Genomic DNA, 27537 nt, shown 5'->3' on the forward strand with positions numbered 1-27537 from the left:
CCCACTGCACCATAGACACAATTCAGGTGCCAGAGTTCAGGAGAGCAGCCCAGCTCCGAGTCCTAAGACTGATTAGACCTCAAGAGGCTATTTCAAAACAAACAAAACACCTCCTTTAGGCACCTAAAGTTCTTCAGCACATGGCCCCCAGCCAGACTTTTCCTATGGCTGCTTTGCCAAGAGATCCAGTGTGCTGGGCTGTGCATGGTGTATCTTCTGCTCTGAAGTTGGCAGGAGGTACCACCCAGCTGATTTTGACTGTACCACCTTGCTGGGTGGCTGAGAAGCAGCGCAAATCTCTGCTTTGTGGTGCCAATGCCTGGCCACCCTGCCTCCAGCTGGATGGAGCAAAGAGCACATGACATCCTGTGAAGCTGGGACTGGGCATGGTGCTGTGGCTGTGCCTGCACCTGTGCCTGCACTGGGCACACCAGGGCTGCCCATGGCCTTCCTGACTCCTGCAGCTCTCTCCAAATCAGAGCTATAATCTGTGTGTCTAATTTAAGTTTCCTTATTGAATCTAACACATCAAATGTGTGAAGATATCACCCACAAATGCTGTTTTAAACATCCTACACCATATGTTGACAGAGCCTTTTGGCTGTGACCAAGTGGCTTGGCTAAACAAATGTTAGAAAATATGTTAGAATGACTCCTTTTGCCTATCCAAATAAAACCGCGCTGGCAAGTGAATATCTTTCCTCTGCACTGGGTTTTTACGTAATTGTTTCAATATTCCATTTTAATATGCCTGTGTATCTGGATGAATCTTGATTGTTCTCAAGTGAAATATTGTGAATCAAATCATGATGACAGAATCTTGACTATTTAATTAACGTGTTAGCATGTAACTAATTTATTAAATTAATGTGTTAGCATGCAACTGTAGCTTGATTCCTACAAAGGAGTAAATTAACAACTTCATTTAACTATGCTGTTCTCAGTGGAAAAGAGCACACTTAAGTGCTCCATGGTGCAATTTACACCTGCTTAATTACTTTCATTTACAAATTGTCTAAATTACCTTGCCATAGAGGAGGATTGGGAACGAAATCCATGAATCGACTTAAAACTTCAGACTTCAGTGTGAGTTTAGTACACTTCCTTTGTCAGAGGTGGTTCAGAAGCTATTCATAAGAGGAATAATCCATGGCTGTTTGTACATCCCTCTGTCTTGAACCCCCAGATATCTCAGTTTAGATAAAAATTTTCGGTTTATGTCATGTCAGTAGAGAAAGAGGAAATGTTTTTGTTGTTGTTGAGGTTTTTTGTTTGTTTTTTTTGTGAGCAAGTGGCACTGGAAATGTGGATCCTCTGCCATGTTTGGACCTTTCATATGGCCCATGGTAAAACAATTCCTGCCATCCATATCCAAACCCAGTGCTGAAACATGCAACTTCTTCTACTTGTCAGTGCTCATAATTAAATAAGAAATTAAGCTGAATATATTTTGGACCTGGATTTCAAGTTCCTGAGTGACTCCTGTCCATACAGTGGGCCAAACCAAACTGTAGTCCTACACTGTTGAATACCATGCTGGGATTCAAAATTCATGGCTAAGTCTGTGAGCCAGGAGCTCTGCTGGTCCTGATCCCTTTTCTGTGCTGAGTGCCAGGATTAGTCGTATTTATTGACTGTGGAAACCAGGGCTCACAGGCTCAGGGCCTTTGAAAGCCAGTAAGTTTTTCTCTGTTTTAGAGAGAGCAGCAGTTTTAAAATGAGGTGTTTTGAAGAATTTACTCTGATGTTCTTGGCATGTTTTGTCAGAAGCTGAATTCCCCAGTGACATTGGGAGGAAGAACTGGGAATTATTTCAATGGAAAAAATGAAAAGCATGCATCAGTAATACATGGACATTTTCATGTGATATATTAAATTTGAAACTAGGCTAGAGGGATATAAGGGATAGACCAAATACAATACAAAATTAAAACATTGGTGTGTATACATAGAAAGTAAGTTTATTAGCAAGTCTCTAAACAATTTATTATTAATTGTAGTAAGTACTCCAAATCATCGGATTCCTCTTGTTTCCTTTGCTAATTCTCAACTGTTTCCTAATACCCTATTTGTAAAAGAGTGATGAATCTTGAACCAACATGTTTCAATAATCTTGATAACAACCAGAGAAGTTCTCTAAAGTCAGAAGTAAAAAAATAACCATCCTTTTATGACTTCTCCCTAGAAACTAATATATTAAAAAGTACAGCTCCTCTTCATGGTACATTAAGAGCAATTATATTCTGTAAATGTATTCCAAGACAAAACTGAAGTTCATATCTATTTTAGAGATTTTACTGAGTCCTTAGTGAGAATACTATTTTATTGATTTAAATCCTCACAGACATGGAAATAAATTTATTAGTCTCATTAAAAGAGGAAATTACTTTTAAACTGTTTTTTATTTATCAAAACAGAATGTATATTAATATAATAAATTTGCATAAGAAATTAAATATAGAAATCCCCCCAGAAAATCTTGTATCTTCATAGATATTTCTTTATATTAGATGTTTGATGCTGGCTGCATAGCTTTCCTTTTTTCCCACTCTGGTGAAAAATCAGAACTATAAAATCTTCTGTGCAAATGGAAAATATTAGTAGAACAACCAACTGTGAGATTAATAAGTGACATTTCTTCAGATGAAAGGAATATGAAAAGCATAGCCTTATTCTCTAAAAATAGATAACCAACAGAAGTTTATGAAGTGGTGTAGATTACTAAACCTGGTGTGTTAGCCTGCAATCCCACTGCTGGAGGCAGCTCCTTGTGCTCTTGCTCTCCTCCATCCAGGGCTGTTAATAGTGCAAGTTGCTGAGTGCGTACTGAGCACATGATAACAGCATTACTGATATTTAGAGCTCATGTAAGATGATTAAGTGTTCAGAGCCTTTTCTGTCCCTTGATTTATCCTTGCACCAACCTTTAAGGGAAGTCAGAAAAGTGCTACTGTCTTTGTTTTCCAGACAAGAAAATAAAGATAGGAGAGAGTAGGGTGCTGAAGTGTAAGTGCAGGCAAGCCCTGGGGAGAGAGGAGACAGTTCTGTCTGCAAGAGTGGTGTCCAGCAGTGCCCAGCAGCAGCTCAGGCATCTTGTTTGTCTTTGTTTTGCCCTGTAATCATGGAATCATAGAATGGTCTGGGCTGGAAGGACTCTGAAAATCAGCCGGTTCCAACCTCCCTGCCATGGGCACAGACACCTTTCACTACATCAGGTATTTCAGAGTCTCATACAACCTGGCCTTGAACACTTCCAGGAATGAGACATACATCCACAGTTTCTCTGGGCAGCCTGTTCCAATGCCTCATCACCCTCACAGTACAGAATTTCTTCCTAACATCTAATCTAAACCTAGTCTCAGTTTGAAGCCACTACTCCCTGTTCTATTGCTACATGCCCTTTTAAAAAGTCCCCCTACAGCTTTCTTGTAGACTTCCTTCTGGTACTGGAAGACAAAAATGCATAAGACTTTCTTGTTTTGCAATTCTTTAACATGCCTGACTATCTCTGTTCTATGCTCCAGGTCTTAGATAACTAAGCAGATTTTAAAGCCCTGAGCAAGATTTAAGGTGAAAATATTTAGAAGATTAATTAGGTAAAGGGAAGTGGGAGAGGAAGGGAAGGGAAAATGTAAAGGGAAGGAAAGGGAGAGGAAGGGAATGGGGAAATAACTATCTCAAGTGCTTGTAGAAAAGGTCTTAGTGAATAAAAAACACTGCACATATACATGCATGTGGTTCTTCTACTTAGTTTGGGGGAACTGTGAGGGTCCACATCCTGTCCCTGTGCCCATTAAGCCTGGCCTAGCAGCTGGTTTTATACTGATCACTCCAAAGTGCTCCTTTACTGGAGCATGACACTGCATGTTGTAAATGATACTGTGCCCACTCCTGCACAGAACTTGAGGTCTCACACGGTGAAGTGTTATACAGTGTCCCTAATTTTGCTTTTTGAAGGCAGTCAGGAAGTTAGAGGACAACTTCCACTTTTGTTAAAATAAATTACCACACATTTTGCTTCCTTGTGTGTACCTAAACACCCATATTCTATTCCTTTTCTTTTATTAACAAAATTTTTTTTTCCCCATGAAGAGCATATGAAGCAATAATTAGCTTTCAAGGTTCATTAAGTGCTGAGCTTCTGTCAAAAAATAGTCACATCATTTCTTAAAAACAGATTAATAATGAAAGTACTTTAGACCAGCTATTAACTACATTTTAAACAGCTTTTTAAAAGTTATAAATAACTTCAAGCCAGCCAAGTGACTGCAGAAAATGGGAGCAGAAATCAGAATAAGGCCATTGTCTTTCACATACCACTGTGGAAGAGTCAAGCTACAGTTAAACAGCTGTTAAAATTCATATACTAAATTCAGGCATGACAGGCTTCTTTAGTTTCACCGGTTTCTAGTAACTTTAAAAAGGGTTAGCTTTTCTCGCTAAGTTAGATGTAAAACAACCACCTAATTTCACTTTTTTGTCAATCATATTTCATTACAATAAAAAAGAAAAAAAAAATGGAAAGACCAAGCTGCTAAATACTAATTGACAGTACCAATTTTAAAACTTTTGTTACCAATTCCTGTTCAACAGCAAGATGATTTTAGTTCCATTCAGGTGACATTTACCTGTCCTCACAAATAATTAAAAATTGGTATTGCTATTACTACCTTTACAAAAGCATTGCTTTTGTACCAATGACTCCTACACAGCAAATACTCAGGTTGTGTCCACTGTGACACAGCAATGGGAGTGAACACTGCCTCCAGATCAGCTCTGCAATTCTTTGGCAAACCTACAGTAATTGTTTTTCAATATCAGTCTTTAACTCACATTTTTGTTTCTGGACCCTTAACATTAATGAGACATTTTAGTAACCTTTAGGTACTATTTAATTAGTCAGTAGTATAATTAGCTGCAACCGGAGTCAACTGAAGATGGGGTAAGCCTTGCACCTGAGACAGCCTGACACATACAATAATAGAATCTTAGAATATTTTGGGTTACAAGGGACATTTAAAGGTCACCTAGTCCCACCCCCTTTGCACTGAGCAGGGACATTTTCAAATAGATCTGGTGGCTCAGAGCCTCGTCTAACTGGACCTTGAATGGTTCTAGGGATGGGTCACCCACAATTTCTCTTGGCAAGTTCTGCAAGTGTTCTACCATCATTATTGTAAAAACATTCTTATATCTTGTCTAAATCTGCTCTCTTTTAATTTAAAACCATTGCACTTTATGCTATTGCAACAGACTCTGCTAAAAGGTTTGAGCCCATCTTTCTTTTAAGCCTCTTTCAGGTAGGTACTGGAAGGCCAAAATTGGGTCTCCCCAGAGTCTTTTCCAGGCTGAACAAACCCATTTCTCTCAACCTTTCCCCACGGGGTTTGTGCTCCATGTCTCTGATCATTGTGACCTCCTCTGGACTCACTCCAACAGGTCCATGTCCCTCCTGTGCAGGGACCCAGGGCTGGGTGCAGCACTACAGGTGGGCTCTCACCAGAGCTGGGCAGAGGGGCAGAATCCCCTCCCTCCCCTGCTGCCCACAGAGCTTTGGATGCAGCCCAGGGCACATTTGTCATTCTGGGCTGCAAGGGCACATTGCTGGGTCATGTCCAGCCTCTCACCCACAGCACCCCCAAGTCCTTCTCTTCAGGTTTGTTCTCAGTGAGTTCTCCCAGTATTTAAGGAATAATATCTTATGATTTACTTCATCCTTTTTCTAAGTAATTCTATCTATAGATTTTTATATGCCCCTTGATTTGCTGTGCTGTTAAATTTCTTATTTACAAAACTAATGGATTCCCTTGGTTACTGCTCAATAAAACAAACAAGAGGATGATTTTCCTCCTATACATGCCATTATAAAAATTGTTTTTCTCTCAGGAAGCTTCCAGTGCTTCCTTCTGCATTGTAATGATTGTAACTATAGAGTGGTGACATTTGCATGAAGGACCAATTCAATCAGGAATATCTAACTACTCACCCCGAAGACTGAAAAGGGAAATGAAACAAAATTTAGTTGTTCTTTTGATTTGAAGTCATAACACTATTAAAATGACCAGCAATTGTTATGGTGGAATTGAGAACAGGAGTGTAGAAATGCAGGGCTCCTGTGCCTCAAGCACTGGAAGTATTCTCCCACGCCCTAGGTCTAAGGTAATTCACTGGGATGCAGCACAGATGGATTGGCATGCATGCTGCTGGAGGGACCTGCACCTTACACATCCTGTAATCCTGAAGGGAAGCAACACAGACTTTCTAAATGCAGCACACAGTAGATCTGTGTGACCCCAGATGCTCCCAAGCCATCCATGTTCTGGTGCTGGAGTTTCAACACGGTCTCAGATGTGGTGAGGAGCAATTTCCCAGTCAGCTCACAGCTTACCCTGATCAGGCACCAGTACAAAGGGATGGAAACTTTGCACTAACAACTCTGTTAAGAGCACTATTATAGAAATGCACTTCAATTAAAAGTGTCATTGACCTAACAACAGCTGCAGAGTTTTTCATAAACATTGGAGGAAGCCATCAACAATTCACTTTTATTTATTCTATTCTTTCTTCTTGAATTATTTTTTCCAGGATTTATTGGCTGTTTACAATTTGCTGAACATAAGTATTTTTCACTAGACTTTAAAACCCACCATACTGTGAATTTTTCTAGTTTCCCATAAAGGTCTTCAGACTACCAAGTTAATAGAGAAGATCCTGCCTTGAGACCTCACCTGACACATCACCTGATGGTTTTACAAAAATGAGTTTTCCCTAGAGAAAAAGGATGGGAATCATTCAGTTGTGCATCCAACCTACATCCTGGCATATTATTAAATAATTTATTTCCATGAGTAAAGGCAAGTAGCAGGAAGAGAAATTTTAACTCAGCTGTAGGAAGAGAGACTATTTCAGCAGAGGATGGGGCATATTTTTTATTCATGCTCTGGACATGGATTATTGAAAAAATGTTCAAAATCAGACTCATTTGGGAAGCATCAGTTTGCAAATTCTACAATTCCAGCTCAGGTCTGACCATTGGTGGTGCTCAGCTCTGCCCCAGTTGTACTCTGCTCCCTTTTAAACTGTCTGATACCTCCTCAATCTTTGCAAAGGCTGTGGGCAAGAGGCTGAGTATGAGCAGTGGTTGGTGGTTGGACTGGGAAGACTTTGGCACCCTGAATTGGCCTCACAGAACAAGGCTTTTTTTCCTTCAAATTTCCAGGCTCTTCAGCCTTTCACTTGGGATTACAGCTGCAGGCATCGTTCTTCAGGCAGGAACAGGCAGAAGAAAATTCCCTTTAAGTTTACAGGAAAGTAATCTTTTTACCTTCTGCATTTAGCATCACAGAGACTGCAGATGTGAACAGTTTTACAAAAGACACTTTCCAGCACTGTGATTTTGACTTCAGGTCTCACTTGGCACTTGATGTCTGCATGTGATTTGCAGCTTCAGATGCATTTAAAAAAAAAAAGAGATTTATAATAATTGGCACAGAGGCATTTTTGTCTCTACTGAGATGTTCTTGCTTGGCAGCTGAGCTGGTCACCTGGAGCACACCTACATGAGGAGACATAACAAACTACCTTTATGAAGACTATGGGCAGCAATGTGGCCATTCCCAGCCAAGTTCTTCCTTTTTCCATATTTACATGATACTTCCTAAATTCAGAAAATATTTAGTTCATAGTCCATTATAAATATCCTAGATGGTAAAATCATGAAGTATTTGAGTGTATCTTGAAGGTGCTGATGTACAACACTGATTTTAACTGGTCCAACCCTACTGAAGTCTTGGGAAAGAAACTAATTTTTGTCATTTGGGCTCATTTTGTCACATGGCATTCTTTTTCTACCTTGCTTCTACCTGACAGCTAAGGAAAGAAAAATATTGTGCACATAGTCCCTGCCAAATAGCTCCTCAGCTCACTGCCAGATCCTGTCCCCCTGATCTCCACACCATGTGACTGGCTGTTTGATCCAGGGCTCTCCTTTTGACAGAGTTTCTACATTCCCTAATACGACATGAAACAGAGTCAGGGGTAATTTAGGTTCACAGTGACTGAGCCCACACATTATTTTCCCATACTGTCCTGGCAGGTGTCAGAAATTCTCACCCCCTAAATCTCTGTCAGGCTGTGCCTCATTGATTGCACCAAATACTCTCAGCGTCACAGCATGAACCACTTCACTTTCCCATGTTATGACAACACCTTCACCCTTTTTTCAAGTTATTGAAATTAAAACATTCCAGAAAATCACAGTAATGTTTTAAGCCTCTTTACCCAGAGAAGACCCAGGATGGATGCTCTGCTCTGTGGATGGGACCAATTGCTGGACAAGGGGCTGGTATGTAATGTAAACAGTTGTTGACTGATGATGTTTCTTCCTTAGCTTTTTTAAGCATTGTATAATTACCCAGGACATACTGATAAATGGAGACTCAGTTTACTCTGCAACTACTTAAAGTGGGATTTTTTAAAAGAGCAAACATATTGTGTATCTTGGTGACAACAAGAAGTCAGAGGCTCAGTGGCATATAATTCCAAATGACCTGGAAGAGCTCTAACATTAAATGGGCAATTCTGTAAAGCACAGCTTTAGAGCTCATTCTCAGTTTATTTGATTCATAAGCGTAATAAGGGGAAAAGAAACCCAAGAGGGGAAAATAGCAGAAGCTTGGGCTAGGAGAACAGTATAATGCAAACCAAAAATACTTAATTGTAACTTATAATGAAGGGATATGCTTTAAAACTATGCACAGTATTGCTCTTTATAAAAAATCAAAGCTGGAAAGAAGTGTTTGCTGAATCATGCTGGCTTTGTTGGCTGCTCAGAAATCCTGTTGGTTGCTGAATGCTACCAGGAGCATTCCAGGCACCTTGGAAGTGTGAAGGAGGATTATTGCTGTAATTGCACAGCAGAGGCAGAACACAGCTCCAGGGAGACTTTGAGCCTCTTGAGACTTTATCATCATCATCTGCAATTCCAGAGCCTGGATTCAGGGGCTATATGAGATGATTAATCCTGGGCCTGGGAAAAGTTGGGCTGTATCACATGTGCTTGCTCAGTTCTTATTCTTTTCTATTTATTTTTTATATGCACAGTTCTCTGTGCAGAGCTTTGCACTAAACATTAATTAAGACATGTTTTCATGTCAGATTGCAGTTTATATAGAAAACATATATATAGATTCCTAAACTCCATTGTTTCACAGAATAAAGAGTGAAGCAGTGGGTCTGTACTTCTAAATCCCAAGATGAACCAGAGAAGAATTTAATTTTCTTTTAAGTCCTAGATATAAGTCCGTCTCATGAAGCTTTGAAGACAGATGTATATATTTAGGTAATTCAGGTAATATAGGCTTGAGGCAATAACTTCTTGATATCTTAGGCCTGTTTCAGGCAATTTAGATTTTTACCTTACTTTTCAATATGTTTGCCCTGGAAATTGCATTGAGTGTGTGGTCTGTGTGTCAGCATTCCATTTATGAAGTGAGACTTGGCAGACCACAAGACCTACTCTGCAAAGAGTCACCCCATACTGTGGTGATGCTTTCAGCTTTAATTTGGTAAATAAATAAGGCACATGAATAATAAACTACAATCTCTATCTGTACATGAAATGCTTGTGCTCTTGGGCCCATTGCACACAGTTGGCTACCATTCTGAAAAGTGAAGCAAATCAGTAGCTCTTAACACTGGAGATGTTATCAAGAAGTTAATTCCCCAGTGATATCTCCTTGTATTCATGTATCTCAAACATTTGGGATTCTGATTTGGGATCTACCTAACAAGCAGGACAATGACCCCAAGCAGCTCACGCTGGTGTATACAGTTGTGACCCTGGATCTTCTCAGTGGTACTACTTTCTGGAAGTAATCATTAATTTCCTGTGGATTTTTGTGCTCAAAAATGCCATAAATCAAACTTGGCTTTTCTACTCTATACAAGGCACGTTGTGCTGTACGGTGGTTGTCTGTTCTGAAGAAACATTTAACAGGCACAAGTCATGCTGTTGATGCAAATATCTGATCCCATGGCCATTTAATCACATTTGTGAAATATAAACCTGGATCAGTTAAATTTAACATATCCTGATTTTTTGTCCTCTTTCTACCTGAAACTTCCCAAGTTTGGCCTTATGTCGTAGTTTGACACGGAAAAAAATTTTTTCCGGAAGAAAGAGGTCAATTTAGACATTGACCAATTGAAGGTAGACACACCTCTGAGAACACAGAGGGGTTAAAAGCAGAATTCCCAGGGGAACTCGCTCTCTTAAGTTCCGGTCAGCGGTCCGTGCAGGACTCTCCCCTGCCCTGGGACGAGCTGGGTGGGGGAGGGGAGAAGCCATGTGGCCTTCAGAGGTAGGCCCAAGGGTGGAGGGGCTGGAACCGGGCTGGCCCCCTGCAGATGGAAGGGTGGAGAAAATCTGGGATGTCTCCATTCCCCCCAGAGTCTCTCTCTCTCCCAAGAGAGAAAAAGAGACGGTGGTGGTTTTGCCAGCAGTTCACCACGGGGAAGGAGAAGAGCGGGGGGGCCGCAAGGTGCCCAGCCGGGCTGTGGGAGCTGGAGCCTGGGCAGCGAGCCATCCTTGGGAGTTGGGACTTTTAACCCTTCCTGAGAAATGCAAGCTTTGTGAAATTTTTCTCCTCCTTAATTTGAAAAGAGAAGAAGAAAGACAGCCTGGGACCTGGGATGTTGGAAGGAGAAATTCTAGGTGGGAGGAGATGATAGAGTAGCTTTTGGCTTGACTTTTTCTTAGTAGCCACAGATTGAACTGATCTTCTCCTCCAAGAGAGACTATATTTTAAGAGGATGCCGGTAAGCCAAAGAGACCATTCTTCAGCTAAGAAAAGACAGAAGTGGAGCGAACAGAGAAAAGTTAAGGAGGTTTGTAGTGGTGCCCCCTGTCTTCACAGAGGAAGAAGAGAAGAAGATCTCTGTTCTTGGACCCTCGGCCCCACTGTTAGTCCCAAAAATGAAAAACTGAACTGTTGTTTTTTCCCCTCTTGGCAGGGCATCCTTGAAAGGAAAAATCCTAAAAGCAGTCTGTCCATCCATGCATTGGTGGTGAGAACACTGTGCGTAGAAAGGAGAGGGTCACCACTAGCAAACTTTTTTCTCCGGGCGGTGCCATGTGGTGACATGAAAGCACAAGATGTAGCAGCTGTGTTTTTTAAGGGGTCTGTGGCACAGGAGAGAGACTCCTCTCTCCCTGCAGATGGACTGGGTGTTGATTACCTAAAGGGTAGAAACCTGATTAGGGTCCAGATTGTGTCTCACTGTAGTTTGTTAGAGTTAAGTAGTAAGAAGAAGAATGCTTTAGAAAGTTTTCATTTTGAATTGTGTGTGTATTTTCTTTCTTCTTTTTTTTTCCCCCTCTTTTATAATAGCATAGTAGTAGTAGTTTAATAAAATTTTTTTCTTGTTATTAAGCTTAGGCCTGCTTTGCTCTGTTCTCGATCGCATTTCACAGCATTCAGTTAAGAAATTGCATTTTCATAAGGGACACTAGCATTGTGCCAGTGTCAAACCATGACACCTTACCATCTGACAGCTTTGTCAGTGTTCAGGTCTGCACACAAGAGCTATCGAGTCACCCGCAGAGATCCCTTCTTCCCAGGAGTTTAACTGATACATCCGTCTACTGTTGAAAGTATGGCAATTTTTTCCCCTCATAGAGCTAGAATCCAAGTATATCTCTGTAATTCATTGTGTCAAATCTGCTACCAATGTCCTGATACTCAACCCAAAGGTGATAGAGGGAGAGATCACTAGCTTAGTACCAAACTCTCTTCTTCCAATCTTCTCAAAAAATCTCCACAACCTTTTGTCTCTGCTTAACAAACAATAAGATTTATGGCTGTTTCCTAAAGTAATTTAAGAACATTTTATTGATTTTAATGTGTACTCACCAGTGATCACTTCACCTGCTAGCAGAACATACCCATTTCTAGGAAAATACAGAAGCTCACATTATGTACAGTAAAGCAATTTGAAATAGGAAATAGACTTTGCCCAACCGAAATTATAAAGATATTTAGTCAGGAAGAATGTAATTACCTAAGATGAAATTTGGCCAGGAGATGAAAGCTAATCTTATTCTATCCAGTGTCTACTTGACCTCATATCTTCATAGAGATATATATGGAGATATGAAATTTTTATGAAAAGTAGCTTATTATTCCCATCCCTCCCAGCATACGCACACATACACACACACACACACACAAAAATTTACTCTTTGATATTAGGATTTGCTCTTATTTACTAGGCAGAGTTGCTTTGTAATGTAGGATCAGGAAAGTTGCAAATATAAAATATATGGCAGATATACCATCAAAGACTGCAGAGGCTGAAGAAGGAGCAAAATGCAGGAGATAATGCAGAACTGAGCTGCAGTCTGGTGGAGCTGTCAGTCACTGAATCCTCTGCTAGAAAAAAGATATCAGCTCTCTACCCTCTCCTCATTTCCACAAGCATCTTTCTGTACGCCTGAACCCTTGAATTTTCACAGACACTCTCCCAAAACAGTGGAGTTGACCAGCTTAGAGCCACCCTCCTATGTTCAAGTTACCACTTGGCAGGAGAAGGCGCTCCTCTCACCACGGGCATGGACATCCTTCTGTCAAGGCAGCTAAGGCTCACACCAAACCTTCTTCTATTTCCTTTGCAATTAAAGCATTGCTTCCCATTGCACTTTCCCAAATGGTTTCGGACTTTTTGTATTTAGCTCCTCTCTACAGCAATGAGGCCCTCCATTTCCCTACAGCATGGGATAACAATATGTACCTTGTCGTTAAAATGTGGTTCTAGCAATTACCCTTTCATTTTTAAAATTTACTGCAGTACTAGTCCAACTGAATTTTTAGAAAAGAACATCCTTTTGTAATTGTGAAATAAATTTGTACAGGAAAACTTTCATATATGAGCAATTGTATTTATTCTATTTCTGACTTCACAGCAGCCAGAGTTAGGGTGAAGAAAAAGGACCAGACATCATATAAAATGATTTCCAGCTACAGCTGATATCACCTATCTTCTATCATTGCATGGAAAAGTGGAAGAAGAAACACATAAAGAGAGTCCAAAATTTGAATAAAAAATAGATTTTTTCCTCAGATCCTAATGGTTGCAACAAGGAATAGTGAGAGACTATGCAAGTGTTATACAGCGTTACTTACGGCAGCTGAGTGACTAAGATGCTTATTGTTATGTTAAATAATCAAAAGTAGCTGCAATCTTAAAAGAGTGGCAGATCAACCCTATTTAGACATACTTTTTAAAACGAGTGTTCATCAGCTGTTTTCTTGTAGGAGGAATCAATTAGTAGGACTAAATTGTAGCACTGAGTAGTACATCAGCAAAAATAGATGAAGCGATCACAGCATCAGCAACTGTCATCTTCTCCCTGGAGAAACAAAGGCAGGTTTTAGCATCTCCATGGGCTGCAAGGGACAGCATGGAAAGGAGTGATAAGTGTATTTTTCTGTCTTTTAGACTTTTGGTAGTAACACAAGAGAACTGAAATCTGGTAGCAAATTGTATAAGCACCACTGGTTTTCTCACTGATTACTGAGTTAAAATTTTCTGCAGTGCAATCAGAGAATTGTCAAAGAAGCTTTGATTACACAGAAAACTATATACTTAGCATGTCAGTAATAAAGCCATGGTTAATCAAGCTCATGCTTCTTCCCCTCTTGACCTCACACCGATACCTCTCTAAAGCCTTCACAGGTTTGAGTCGAGCACTGCCATAAGGCCTTCCTTTTCCTGTTGTACAGCACATGCAGCTGCATGGTGCAGAAACTTTCACCAAGGGGAAAGAGAAGGGCACCCCAGGAACCATCTCACACACCCAAACACCAACACACCCCAGGGAGAGGAGCACACAGCTATGCCAAAAATTGCTCTTCACCTCTGAGAGGTCTTGAGATTTGTGGGAGGACCACCCCTGACATGACAGTCACTGGACACAGAGAAAGGACTACAGATGTTCAAGGTGATAACATGCCCTCATATCTGTTATTTACTTGAACCCAGTCATCTGTTCTGAGTTACATTCAGCCAGAGATGAGGAGTAGAGCAGTGACAGGACAGACCATGTTCTCCAGGCATCTAACTGAACATGGTAAAGGTAAGCAGGGGAAAGGCTTTTCTTACATGTCACTCAATGCTATTGAAGACCTTCTTAGCACAGGTGAACCAGTGAATGTGAAATTAACATTTTACTTTAGTAATCAATAAAGTATCAGCTCATAATTTTCCATGCCACATGTTAAGTTAATAGTCTTTGATACACAGAGGTGCTGTTGAAGTGCAAACCCATTGCTGGGTAGACTTAGAAAGGCTTAAGTCTTGTTAGTAATAAGAATTATAGCATGAACCTGGCTTTTTTGCTGAGAAGATTTTGGCACTATGAGTTCACATGGCCTATACGTTCCTTAGACAGCTTTTGCAGCATGCAGTTTGGAAATCATCTGTTATACAACTACATGTGTTTTCACAGGGGAGTGGCAGGATTTTTACTAGCTCTTGTTGGATATGTAGGCGTGGTAGTAATGAGACAGACTGGAGTGCAGCAGTGCCTCTGATAGAGTCATACTCTCCTCACAGGTCTCTGGATTCAGGGAAGACCTCCACAGAGAATTACGAGATGAGCTGCTGGGATGGGCACAGCAGAAAATTACCAGAGGCTAAGCTTGATGCAAGTGTACTCCAACTTACTCATTCAGCAATGCATATCCATATGAGCTCTTACCCTGGTAAACTGTGTTATCGTTGTTTTACAAAGGGATAAATAATCTCACATTTATTGTGGGACAAGGCCATCTACTGCTAAAAATTACTTGCCTGATTGTGTAGGTCAATCTTATTTCCACTGGCCAATCAGTTTTATTAAAAGTTCAAGATAAAAGACTCATGCAAAGATCCACTTTTTAAAATGTTTATCTTGTTATCTGAAGATGCTGCAACACCAGTACAGGCAGCAAAAGATAATGGAATATTTGTAATGTGTTTGTTTAGCCAGCACAAGCAAAATTTATAAAGCAAACTAGTGCCAGGAAGATGGCTTTGTTTTGATAAATTATCCACAGAAGCCTTGTTCTCTAAAGGTTGGCTGATCAGTCAAGGTTGTCTGTGTTTTTGCAGTATCTGCTGTGCACAGATATCTGCACAGTCACATAAGAGCTACCTCAATAACTGTAGCATGCTTGCTCTTTAATGTTATTACTTCTCACAGACCCTTTCCCCAAATCCTCCATAATAATTTATAGCAACAATTGCTCTAACAGCAGTCTTCTCTATTACCAGCTTTGCATCTTGTAATTTGTAATGAATTTGTCATTAATTTGCTATTGGTCTACCTCAGACAACGGCCAGCTCTGCTCCCCAAGCTCTATTCAAAGAAGGAGGCTGCACTTCAGAGCCTCCTGGCTTCCCTGGCAGGGCAGTTCCAGGCACAGGGAGCTCCAGGGGCTCTGCAGAGACCTGGGATGTGTAATCACTTGAGAGATGAAGTCAGAGCTGGCAGGGGAATGTAGAGGGGTGTATTCGTAGCACCTTATATGTACCTAAGTTAAGTGCTATGTCTTCCATGGCATCTAAGTCCAAGAGAATGTAAGAAATTGAGATTTGTCCTGAGGGTTCAGCTCCTGGCTCCCTGCAGATGCCATGGGAAGAAAGTGTTGTGATCCCTAAATCTGACTGTAGCCAGCCCTGTGGCAGACTGAGGCATCCATGAGCTCAGGCACTGAAGTGGTCACAGCCTCAGAGAGCTGTGGAAAGGTGTCTGTGCTCAGGGCAAGAGCTCTTTTTTTCTGTTTGCTTAAATCCTGTTTGTGACTTAGGAGCCTGAACATTCTGGTGTGGATGTGATGTATTAATAACTCATGAGAAAAAATTGAGGTGTCCTTGAATGAAAGCTTGAATGAAGGAAACCCCCCAAACTCTTGGAAAGTGCTAGATAAATAGCAAGGCAAATTATCTTTGATTTGTTAAACAGAAGACAGCTGCTAGGAGAAAAAACTGATATCTTGGGGACTGCAAATCACAAGCAGATGCAGTGCTTCACTAATTGTCAACTTGTTCAACCTCTTCTGCTCATCTCTTAAGTGCCAGTAATGCCTTTGTAACTCAGACACCATAGGAAACACATTTCTGCATAGCAAACAACTGGGAAAATGTATCCAAATTAACTACAAGTCTCTGGCTGAGCTTTTGTTTTGTGACTACTGCTTTAACACACCCAGCACAATGGATTTATAAACAGAATGTGGTGAAACAGTATATTCATCTAGGGCCTGCACCATTGAGGTCTGAGTAGTTTATCCTACTGAATAGGTTCTGTGCTGGGATTTGTATTGGCAAGACTCAACCAGAAATATGAGTCATAGTATGTAAAGCATAGTCTGCTTTAGAGTTACTGTAAGGTTGAATTTTTCTGAGGCTTTCCAAAGGGAAGAAATTAGAACTATAGTCTTATTAACATTCATAATTGTACTTACAAAATTTGGAAATATAAATGTATGTACAGTACATGCAAGGCTGAAAAACAACTATAGGTAGTGTAAATCCTGTTGTGGATTCCCAACTCCTTTGAATTATCTCTCCAGCCATTTATAGCCATCTGTTGTGGTTTGACACTGGCCAAATGCCAGGCACCCACTAAAATCACCCACTCACCTTCCCCTGCCACAGCTGGGCAGCGAAGAGGAAAAATTAAAAAGGGGTTTGTGAGTTAAGGACCAGAAGAAAACACTCCAAGGGCAAAACAGGCTTAGAATTATGAGGTGGGTTTATTACTAACAGAAAGAGAATCAGAGCTGAATAATGAGAAGTAAAATAAGCCCTTAAAAAAACTGCTTCCCCCACCTTTCCAGCCCCTCCCTCCTTCCCACCGACAGCACAGGGAGTCAGGGCATGGGGTTTGGTCAGTTCATCACCCAGATTTTCTTCTGCTGCTCTGGGAGTGGGGTCCTTCCCCTGGGAGGCCATGGGGACCATCCCATGGGAGACAGCTCTCCATGAACTTCTCCAGCGTGGCTCCAATATCAGCAGCAGCAGTCCTACCACACCTGCTGCCATGTGAACTCCCTCCACGGGCAGACAGTCCTCCCAAAACTGCTCCGGCATGGGTCACTCCTCCACGGGGGGCAGTGCTCCAAGGACAGGCTGCTCCAGCCTGGGAGCAGGGGCTTCTCTCTCCCCCTGGGTCCCAGCCTTCTCCAGGCATCCTGCTCTGGCATGGGCACCTCCCCTATGGGCTGAGGGTGGATCTCTGCATCACCCTGGAACTCCATGGGCTGAGGGTGGATCTCTGCATCCCCCTGGATCTCCATGGGCTGTGGGTGGATCTCTGCATCCCCCTGGGTCTCCATGGGCTGAGGGTGGATCTCTGCATCCCCCTGGAACTCCATGGGCTGAGGGTGGATCTCTGCATCCCCCTGGATCCCCACGGGCTGCAGGGCATGGCTGCCCCACCATGGTCTCACCACGGCCTGCAGACCAATCTCAGCTCTGGCTCCTGGAGCAGCTCCTGCCCCTGCTTCTCTCCTGACCTTGATGTCTCCATGTTGTTTCCTTCTCATGTTCTCATCTCCTCCTCTTCTCTCACTAAAAGAAAAAACTGTGTTCACTTTGTTTTGATTATCTTCTTAAATATTTTATCCCAGAGGAGTTACCATCCTCTCTAACTGGCCCAGCCCTGGCCAGCAGCCTGTCCATCCTCAGGGCCATCAGGGATTGGCTCTGCTGGATGTGGTGGAAGCTCCCAGCAGCTTCTCACAGAAGCCACCTCTGTGGTCCCCCCACTACCAAAAACCAGGCTGTGCAAAACCACTGTCTTTGCACTTTCTGTTTCTATAAGCAGCCTCTTTGTAGCAAGAAAATGGTACAAATCTCAGAGAATAAGGCAATAACCTTGTGACTTTGGTTATTTTAAAAATATTACAACAAATTAATTCTGTGTGTATGTTATCAATCTTGTGTTTTGGACATTATGCTTATCCTGTAGTAAATGTTCTGCAGGATTGAGAAAGATTTTTCAAGAGTATAAACTAATTTTTTGGCTAGGTGAGAGACTTTCAGAGGGATATAAGTTCACTAAACCAGGTAGATTATCTGCTGTTTCTCCTGAGCTGAGGTGGAAAGCACATAGCATGGATAGCATGATAATTTTTTGTCACTGGGCAGTGCTTTGTGCATTTACTGTACAGAATCCCTCTACAGGATGCTGCAGTCAGCCAGTACCCCATTCTCATCCAGGTCCTGACAATCACAGATATTTGTGTGTGTCAACTGAACTTGTTAAGCTTAGAAATAACATAACATTTTTGATTTACTAAGTACTAAAATGATTAAAAGTACAAAAAAATATCCCTTTCATGAAGATAATTTCTAACTAGTTAATATTTTTTTGATTTGCTTTATTATATCTTCTGCTGCAGGAAGAGACCTAGAGGGCAAAAAAGTCTATAAATTCTTACATGGAAACACCTTCAATATTGTCTTTAAGGAAGAGTAATGGCAAACAGACTGTCACTTCTCATTTCTAAAATCTAGATATTTCTTGAATACAAGTAGGGAATTAATACTTGAGGTTTGGACTTGAGAAATTAGATTTTCCAGTCAGTGCATCCCTCAGTTTCCCCTAAGGAGATGCTGAAATGTGCTCATGTGGGAATGATTTGTGCTTTGTTAGCTTGTGAATTTTGTACAAGCAGGTACTGGAATTTATATTGCCCCTGAAGCTAAAGAAGTTACACACATCCTGCAGTCTGCATGCTTGGGTCCCTTAACTGTTTTCGTTTCCATACTTGTCATGTAGAGAGAAACAGTGCTGCGAAGAATATGAGATTTTTCTGAGTATTTTGGGCCAAGTTTAGGGAACAAAAAGATATTAAAATAAGTAACTGTATGCTATAACCAAATTTTCATTTCTTTTTTATTTTGTTCAAAACCACATATTTATTTGTTACAAATCTTCAACAAGGAAAATTTAAGTTTATTAGTATTCAGGGAAAAAAAAAATATTAAGAATGTCCACTACTATTTTTTTGACTATGGAGTACTGGAACCTATTTAGCTAACTTTTCCTTCCTGGAGGTCTCTACTCCCTGACAGCTATGGCAGAGACCAAAAGTGATTCTGTTCCATCCATTGCACGCCTCAACTTGTTCCTTGTTATCTTCACCAGATTTCCTAAAGGTTTTTGGCATTGGTTCACTACTCTCATGATGCTCTCATCTATAGAAATAGAGTATTTACTTTTGTCTCTTTGTACCCAAGGCTGTATTTACAAAACATCATAAAATTTCCAGGTAAAATGGGCTCTTGGGTGCAATTTCAAATAAAAAGCATGAAGGACAGATGAAATTCTAACATAAAAGCAAATTATTGAGAAAGAACTACTGGCACTGAGGATTGTTTTAAACCATGCATTTTTGTCAGATTAATTAGTCAGGATTAGTTTCTACTGCAAATTTATTCAGTGGCTTGATCATTGAACGTCACTGATAATTACTTACTTGCATCCTCATAAAAAAGAAGAGATAAATGGTAGTTGATGAAATGCTCTAATTTAATGTCCCTGCAGAAATAAAAACAAACTTTGCTTTTATACAGAATGGTCACACAAAGAATTTATATTTTCTTGCTTTGAAAGTGGGATTACTATTAGCTGAAAGGAATTATTTAACATAAAATAAGAGGTAAAATGTTCTCTTACACTGGGATCAAACTCCTCGTTATTGCTTTGATATATTTTTTTAATAAAATGAAAAGGACTTATTATCTTTTGGATGACTTTAAAGTAGACTTTACAAAATATATAGAAGAAAAATCCTGATAATTCCCTCCCTCCCTCCCTCCCTCCCTCCCTCCCTCCCTCCCTCCCTCCCTCCCTTCCTTCCTTCCTTCCTTCCTTCCTTCCTTCCTTCCTTCCTTCCTTCCTTCCTTCCTTCCTTCCTTCCTTCCTTCCTTCCTTCCTTCCTTCCTTCCTTCCTTCCTTCCTTCCTTCCTTCCTTCCTTCCTTCCTTCCTTCCTTCCTTCCTTCCTTCCTTCCTTCCTTCCTTCCTTCCTTCCTTCCTTCCTTCCTTCCTTCCTTCCTTCCTTCCTTCCTTCCTTCCTTCCTTCCTATTTTATTGACTTCTCTATATTTTCTCTATATTTAGGACTTCTAAAATAGTTGAAAGGAAGATCTCAGTTTTACTGCACATTTCTCAGATGCCCCCCATTTGCAGACCCTGCTGGGTTTCCATTATGAATCTCTAGGAAATCATGAACTCAGTGCACAATTTATGATGAAAGATGAAAGAGAGAAGGAGTCCATTTTGAAATCTTTTCAATGGCTGAATTGAGCACAACACATTTTCAGCAAACAGTCTTTCTCCTCAAATCTCCTAGTTTAAATTTTCAATCACAAAGTACTGCTGTTGTATGCCAAACCACTAATTATGTTGCTCCAAATAATCACCTCCAAATGGAGAGGGTGACAAAAAAAAAATGCCCTTTTGCCAAGGATTTTACAAATCTTGAATCCTCCTGAGAGGGAGACAGACAGAATATGGAGCCAAGGAGGAAAATATCTTCAAGTACTTTTTGGTAGTAGGTTTTTTCATTTTCAATTTTTTTTTTAATGATAATCCTTTGACTATAGTGGAGTAGTGGAACATCATGTTTGTCAAGTAATGTAGGGTGCTTTACAAAAGATGTTATGACATTTCCTCACCTTGTCTACATCCATACAACAGTCTCAATAATAGTTCACTGGGTTTTTTTTTTCCCCTCTTGTTTTTACCATGTGGACAAGTATGGAATCACCACTCTTTCTGTGGTGTGTATTTACCTTCTCCTCATGCAGTATCTGTCTAGCCCCTCATGACTTATTTCCAAACGCTACTTTGGATTTCTGTTTGCTGCAGAGAGTCATAAATATGGATTTATGTAACCTAGTGTTTATTTAATGAATCCAGTACTCATTGCACTGGAAGTGAATTGTTAACTGCCTTTTCTGAAAATGTGTTTAAAATAAGGGCCTTAGTTAACAAGTGGCTTAAAGCATCTCATTTTTGGGGTAGCTGTGAATGAATTGCTAAGAGAGGGGTACTACCCAATGTGCTCTGCACATCCTACTAGCAAATATGAATATTCAATATCACTATGAATTTTTAGGTAACAAAGAGCAGAAAATTCACCCTTTATATATCTTCCCTGCTGCACAGGCACTTTCACAGAGGAGTCAGCCAGAAGAATTTAGATTTCTCTTCCTGTGAAGGTCTGTGTGAGACAAATGCCTCAAACAGCAGGGGATACCTGTGTGTCTACCATTCCTTGTGGAGATTGACAATGCTGGCATTGCAGAGGAGACTGAGCACTTTGCTTAGGAATTTTGGAAAAGAAATCACTGTGATGATTTAATTTAGATAAATATGGTAGGAATTGCCACTATTTAAAAATAACAAAAATAGCAAAATGTGTATATGCCTAGGCAAAATGCTTAGCTGTTGCTAGATTTAGTTTTGAATTGTTTATATATCCTACCAAATGAACCTCATCTCCCATTTAATGCAATAAAATGTAAGCAATAAGTCTGCAAAATAGTTAACTGGCAGAGGTAGGTGGATTTAAGTCCATGTTTACTGTTCTGTAGTAGAATGGAAAACACTTAACTTTATTAGCACAAGAATAATGTGATTTGAGATAATCTAAGACAAGATGCCAAGAAAATTGTGTAAGACAAATTTCAGTGGTGAGATGACAGTGCTAGGATCAGTACACACAAAATCTCTTTCCTTAATATTTTCTTGAATTGCAAGATTTGCACTTGACAGTTAAATGCTGTAATTTTTTGGGACTCACTAGATTGCTTGATTTTCCTCTTTTTGTAGACATCTCTGCTCTCTGATCCCACTCCTGAGGAATTCTAAATCTATTACAGTGCTGCAATGTTCATTGCTAACTCTGCTTTCAAATGCTCTGTCCCTGAGATGGACAAACTTGGCAGTGAAAGGAGCCATTCCCAGATTCTTCTGCTGATAAAATCTGGTCTGACAAAGACCTTCTTCTCTATCTGACCTGTTTGGGACCGGATCTGTGAATCGAAAAAGTGCATGAAAATATATGAGCTCAAAGTACCCTGAGTTTCTCCTCACCACTGCATAAGGGGAATTTTGTGAGCTCCAGATGTACCAGGGGGACTAAAAAGGCTGCTACAGGGTGCAGCCCTTGTCAGTTTGTGCAAAGTAGTAATGAGGACCCAGGACATTCTGCCTAGTCCTACCTGCAGGGTGGCAGTGTCTGAGCAACTGCAAACCCCTACAGCTGCTCTTTAATTATCTCATTTTTTCCTCTCACACTTGTTTCCAGCTAAGGTAAGCAGGAAAACAGCACCAGAAAAAAATACCCATAGAATATTTTTTGTTTGGTTGGGTTTTTTTTTTGTTTTGTTTTCTTTTTGTGTGTGTGGTGTTTTTTTTTGGTTTTGTTTGTTTTTGTTTTTGTTTGTTTGTTTGGGTTGGTGTTTTGTTGTTGTTTTGGGGGGGTTGTGGTGTTTTTTGTTTTTTTTTTCTGTATCCTCTCTGTCTATGCATGGAAGTTAAACCAATAGGCTCAAGCACTGCTCAAAAGAGAAGAAAGAACAGGTCTCTGTGATTTCACTGGGTAATTTCTGTCTATTTTTACTTGAGTTGGGAAAAATCACTCCCAAAGAGATTGATTGGTGCCCACAAATTATGTAAGAGAAATGCAGATAAAGACATACACATGTGGGGTAAGGAGGTGGTGGATGTTTAAAAGCAAAATCCACTTCCCTGTGAAATAACCTGGCATTGCTTGATAGCTGCTCTGTGGATGAGCTTTGAAACTGATGCTTCCAGTGTCCAGTGGTTCAAATGGAACTCTGGCTCACAGAGACACCCAATGTTTGCCTGATTGAGAATGGAGCCATATCAAAGCACTGGCATTTACAGAATTAACTATATGAAGTAAGGAGAGGTCTGCATTCACAATTCACTAACCCTGAACTTGTAAAAAACTGATGGCCCTAAAGACAGGCTGGTGATTTCAAGCTTTCTTTGACAGGCAGAAGCTCCCGTGGGGTTTATTTACTATCCACTGAAGTGTCCATGGATGGTTCATTGCCATTTCACCCCCTGACAGGAGGTAACACCCTGCTCTTTCTTGGGACAGCACTGGAAACCACAGCCCTAGGTTCTCTTAGCTGACTCAACAATAGCTCCAGAAGCACTGCCATAATCAGTTGCATTGCTCAAAGACTGAATTTGTTCCAGCTTGTTTGGTTTTTTCCACACTAAAAGCATATTTAAATTAATGCTATTTGGCACAAACAGTAGTTGAACTAATTTCTTGCTCTCTCACATCTCTGTTTGTGGTGCAGCATAGCACTCTGTGCTGTCTGCTGTGGCTGCTTCCCCAACAGACTGCTCAGTGGAAAAGAAAATGCTACAATCAAAGTCATCATAGTGAAAATAGCAATTTTCTTGAGTCTTCATCTACAAGGAGAAGCCAAACTTTTCAAGCATTTCTGTGTTGCTTTTTCACATGCAGCCTTAAACTGTAAAGGTTATGAATGAGAAAATGAATTTTTCCTTCTACACCATGAAGTTTAAGAAGGATACAGCTATGCAATACCAAAATTACGTCAAGAAAAATTATGTTATTTTTGTATAAAACATTAAATAATAATTAGAGGCTAATGAGCTTTCTTATCAGAGTGGACTATTCAGCCTGACATCTCTGGAGGAGGACTAGTAGAGTCAGTTCAAAATAATTCATGCAAATATCCAAAATCTCTTGAAGTCAATACCACCACTCTTTTTCTTCAATACTCAGCAGGTCCCATGAACCACCTCTTCAGTGAAAGGTTTTAGACTTGAATTTGAATGTACCTTATATGGTCAGATATCCATTTTGGAGGGACAGGACAATGACATGTGTGTGTGTATATGTGTACACCCAAAATGATGGCAGGTTCATTCTATATGCTAGGCACAAATAAAACTGTGAAGTGCTTCTCTGCATCCCAGTAAAAATAAAGTCACAGAAAAGATCTGTGCTTATTCTGTGGATGCTATAATTGTGAATTGTTTTACTGAATGTGAGGTTACATTTGATGGTGTCTCTGCTTTGAGTTGAATCTTTAGGGTACCTGTAAAAGCAGGCATTTGCAACTAAAATCTTCACTATATCCAGCCACAGATGGGTTTCTTGGCTGATGCATGTGATAGGAGTCATCTTTTATCCCTGTGTGTCTGTAGACTACACAGCATGATTTTCTGTTTTCTGTCTTAAAACATCTCTACCAAAGATTCAGCAAGTCTGGCTTGTTTCCTAAAAATATCCTTTGTGAGAATTAAAAGAGAATGTTTGGAACACTATATAATGAAAGCAAACAAAATATAGTAGAAATAATTTTTGATCTCAGCAAGAGCTGAAAATGAAAATAAATAAAGACCAAGTGCTGCTTTCTGAAATTTCCCTGCAGTGTGCACAGAGCGGAAAATAAAATAATTTTGTTGGTTCTATTATCATTCTTGAAAGCACAACACAAAGCAACGCTGATATGGTACAGGTCCGTCTGCTAGCTTGGGAAGAAAAGAAAAAGCAATTAAGAACATTATAAATTTGGTTTGTTACTCTGGGCTGGAAAGATCCAGTTAAGCATGCTGTGATTCTGAACAGAGAAATACAGGAGACAAGCTAAAAGAGAATTCCTCTTGATACTATCACTTGACCTGTTTCCATTGCACAGCTCTCCCAGCCAAGGATATATCTATAGGCAAATCACCTCTGGCTCTCAAAGCTAAAATCTGACAGTCTGTGTATAAATCCACACTCCTGAGGATGTGTGGGCTAAATACCAGCCTGGACAACTTACTCTTCCAGTCTGACCCTGTGAAAGAGCACCATTCTGGAAACTTCACTGAAGACACACAGCCCTGATTTCTAGAGCATGGAACTAGGTGACCATTTGGACTTGTCCTATTCCTCCTACCATCATCTCCTTGACACAAATTTGCCTAATGTGTGAAACCAAGGAGTAGAAGTAACTCCTGCTCTCTATAGGAAGTGAGAAATCCATGCCTCTTCCAGGAAGAAGGCTCAGAATTGTCTTGCAAATGGTCTTGTATGTTTTGTCTGTTTGTAAAATGCCAGTTAACCAGCACTGACTTTTGGGGGTGATTCCTTCACAGGACTCCACCTGTGATTCCTTCCTTGGTGGTTCTGCACAGGACTCCAGTGGTATGCACATAAAACAGCGATGGGAAATGAGCCTATGAGAAATGAATCTAGACCACATTACTCTTAAGTAAGAGCATCAGGCAGCTGGTACAGGTCCAGCCAGACACAGCTCCCTTGGAACCAAACCTTATCTTTATGTGTCACTGTAATCTGGAGGAAATGAACACAAGAGAGCTCTAAAGTTACGTCTGCTTTATAGCATCTGTCCTTGCAAACAGATAATGTAGAATAATCAATTTCTCTGGGACTCTTTCTGGTTCCACTATTTCCAGAGCTACTGTGACATGGTGCCCTATGTACATCTGTGAAGCACAGCCCATAAACCTGCTACCACTGCCTTAAAATCATTGCTTTCCATGTGTAGGTCACCCCAAGCCTGCACTAAGTGTACTGAACTGTAGTTATTTTTGTAGGCAGCATGACTCGTTTATCCATTCCCTTCACATCTCACACCTGCTTGGTGCACAGTCAGAGGCTCGCACGCGGACAGCGGCCCCGTGCCAGGGAGCGGCTCTGCCACATCTGCCAAGCTACCAGCAGGCACAGCTGTACCATTGGTGCGTCACAGCTCTGGGCAGGAGCAAAGCAGTCACCTGTTTGTGTTTATAAATACAAAAGGAATCATGTCAGGCCACTGTAGGCTTGGTGGTGCTTTGTAGCTGGACTCTGGGATCTGCCCTGGGCTGGCTCAGTCGTTCTTGTTTTTATGCTCATGTGCAACATAGAGGTGCCAACAACAAGGTCACTGGTGGCCACCATGCAGTAGCCTGGCAATGACTTTCACTGGCCATCAGCCACCCAAATCAGCAATAGCTGGAGAATGCCACGTGCTGAGAACCAAGAATCAACCTGCTAGCACTCAGCTGGGCAGCTGCAGGCTGGGCACAGACTTCCAGAAGGATATTGCTGCAATCTGATGTGAGATTTGTGCCAGATTATCTCCATTCATTAAGTGAGAGAATAGAAAAAATGGCCATTTTAATGAGGGTGGAATTAAAGTTGAATACAGAAAAAATGAAACTAGTTGTCCAAATAGAATAAATCTTTTATAGTGTTCCCAGTGGTTTATAAATCACTGCCGGCTAGTTCATGTTTGTGTGGAAGCTTTTTGTGAAAAGCTGAATTTTCTCACTGCAAGCATTTCACTGCTGTTCTGTGGGGGAAAAAATGTTTGGGTCCATTTATAGAACAAGGTTAGAAATATAATTTTGTGGAGAAATGGTGGGATTCTTGAGACAGAGCAGTAATAAAGAAACCTCAGAAAGAGAAGGTGGAAAAGGGTTATTAGCTCTCCAATAAAGGATCATTTGACCCTGGAAATGTTGATTTGCTCTTTTTTTTTTTTATGGCACTGAGGAAACCAGAACTGGTTTTTAAATCTAATGATACAAAGTGGAAATAAATTTCAAAGGTAAAATTAGAGGTAGATATGTAAAAAGCAATGTTGTACCCTTGAACTGGTAAGTTTAATTAAAAGACAGGTGTATCCCTAAGGGATGTAAAAGAGCAAAATCTGGATAAGCACTCATAGTTCCTCTCAAATTTGGTTTATTCCTGTTATTAGAAATAGATGAGCCTTTCTCATAAGGGGCTTGTTACTTTCTCCTTTACTGGGCTGCCTGTTTTCTGAGAGCTTGGGAAAATCTTTGTCAGCTGTATGTCTGTTTGCATCACTTTGAACGATGCAAACAGAACTCTGGAAGGGTTTTATTTAATTGTCTCTTTTGTAATTTTGCCTATTCATTTAACTTGCTATTTAAAACCTGTTTAATGCATCATTAAACATTTTATTTTACTTCCAGGAGAGATGCCACTATTTCTCATTTAGCAAATTAATGAACTGAGGCACAAAGTGTGTAGCTGAGACAGGGGATGCACCTACCAAGCACAGAGCAACCTGTAGTAGTTGTTCCTGAGCGAGAAAGGACCTGATCCATGGCTGATAGAGACTGAGAATCACATGAAAAAAGGGTCACTAGAGGAGGTGGGAATGATCTCAGGATGTCTTAGGAATTGAGTTTGGCCCTGAAAGCAGCTGAAAAGAATGCAAATATTCTACTGGCCTGAGTGGGTTGCTTGAGGTTCTCACAATTTCATCTGTTTCAGCAGAATGTAATTTAATAGTTTCTAGTGGAGTTATCTGAATGGAAATAAAAGGCATCTCTTACAGCACAAACCCCTAAAATAATAAGTTTTATAAAGTAATGCTTCAGCCAGTTCAACCTTCAGTCTTGAATAGTATTTCACTCATAAACAAACAAGATAGTATTTCTGGAA

At 40.6% G+C, this 27537-nt stretch overlaps 1 protein-coding gene and 1 long non-coding RNA gene across 6 annotated transcripts in view; one reads left to right on the top strand and one right to left on the bottom strand.

Moving 5' to 3' along the window:
• LOC140683649 (uncharacterized) overlaps positions 1 to 27537 on the top strand; it is a 150352-nt gene that overhangs the window by 68023 nt on the left and 54792 nt on the right. The gene's annotated exons all lie outside the window — the stretch shown is intronic.
• KCNF1 (potassium voltage-gated channel modifier subfamily F member 1) overlaps positions 12924 to 27537 on the bottom strand; it is a 35695-nt gene continuing 21081 nt past the window's right edge. For 3 of the 5 annotated variants that reach the window (XR_012054859.1, XR_012054858.1, XR_012054857.1), the window contains 2 exons: positions 17493 to 17613; positions 12924 to 13408 (listed from right to left, as the gene is read on the bottom strand). The gene's annotated coding sequence lies outside the window, so the exon portion shown is untranslated. The remainder of the gene's footprint in view (positions 13409 to 17492; positions 17614 to 27537) is intronic. The other 2 variants (XR_012054861.1, XR_012054862.1) reach the window with 1 other exon arrangement.

The sequence above is a fragment of the Taeniopygia guttata genome, chromosome 3, assembly GCF_048771995.1.
Source record: "Taeniopygia guttata chromosome 3, bTaeGut7.mat, whole genome shotgun sequence".
In the NCBI taxonomy this organism is placed as follows: Eukaryota; Metazoa; Chordata; class Aves; order Passeriformes; family Estrildidae; genus Taeniopygia; species Taeniopygia guttata.